Here is a 1,389-nt window from a genome sequence, read left to right on the forward strand (position 1 = left end):
GAGGTTATATGGGGCAATAGGAGGAGTTATAGGGAGAGGTTATATGGGGCAATAGGAGGACTTATAAGGAGCGGTTATATGGAGCAATAGGAGGCATTATAGGGAGGGGTTATATGGGGCAATAGGAGGAGTTACAGTATATGGAGATGTTATATGAGGCAATAGGAGGAGTTATAGAGAGAGGTTAGATGGGGCAATAGGAGGAGTTATAGGGAGAGGTTATGTGAGGCAATAGGAGGAGTTATAGGGAGAGGTTATATGGGGCAATAGGACTTATAGGGAGGGGTTATATGGGGCAATAGGAGGAGTTATAGGGAGAGGTTATATGAGGCAATAGGAGGAGTTATAGGGAGAGGTTATATGGGGCAATAGGACTTATAGGGAGGGGTTATATGGGGCAATAGGAGGACTTATAGGGAGAGGTTATAGGCGTAACAGGAAGATTCCTGACGGTTTTCAGACGCATGCTGTCTCTGTGTGACTGTTTCACTATCTGTGCTCTCTCTGGGTGACTGTCTCACGATTCGTGCTGTCCCTATGTGACTGTTTCACAGTACCGTCTCTTGATGACAGTCTCATTCTCTGTAAGCCAGTTTGTTTTTTCCTGGGACTGTCTCCCTCTCTCTGTCAGTGTAAACTTCTTGCTGAGTTAAAGTGACCGGATGTCCCATCTGACTCGGGACAATCCCAAAGACCTGTAGATCAGCACAGACAGAAGTGACAGTATATAGACAGAAAGGTTTTATCGGAGCATCTCCTCCTATATCCCAATATATATCGCTCTCTCATTTAAACCTGTCTCAGTTGATCATTCTCAAAATGTGGTCACTTAACTCAGTCGATGTTGGTATCTCCCTGTGGCGCTCTCACTCTGTGACAGTTTCTGGATGACTGTCTCTCTGTCATGGTTTCTCTCCCTCGAACAATCTCACTATGTGACAGTCTCTCACTACCTCTGGGTGACTGTCTCTCACCGTGACAGCTTCTTTTTGTTACGCTCAGTCTATGTGACAGTTTCTGGATGAAAGTCTCTATAGGAAGGTCTCTTGTTCCATGGTCTCTCTCTCTGTAACAGTCTCTCTCTGTAATGGTGTGGAACAGTCTGTGTGTCCGTTTCTCTGTGTGTCAGTCTTTGTGTGTGACGGTCTTTATGTGTAATGGCCTTCTCTGTGTGACTGTCTCTCAGTAACAGTCTCTCTCCATGACCTTCTCTCTCTGTAATGGTGTAAAACAGTCTCTCTCTGTAATGGTGTGGAACAGTCTCTCTGTGTGACGGTCTCTCTCTAACGGTCTCTCTGTGACAGTCTCTGGGTGTGGTGACATTACAGGTTGTCATATAGTGGAAATTCCAGTTCTTTGGGTTGGCTACTGGGGGACGTCAGAGAGAGA

The sequence above is a fragment of the Ascaphus truei genome, chromosome 12 (genome assembly GCF_040206685.1).
Source record: "Ascaphus truei isolate aAscTru1 chromosome 12, aAscTru1.hap1, whole genome shotgun sequence".
Classification (NCBI taxonomy): Eukaryota; Metazoa; Chordata; class Amphibia; order Anura; family Ascaphidae; genus Ascaphus; species Ascaphus truei.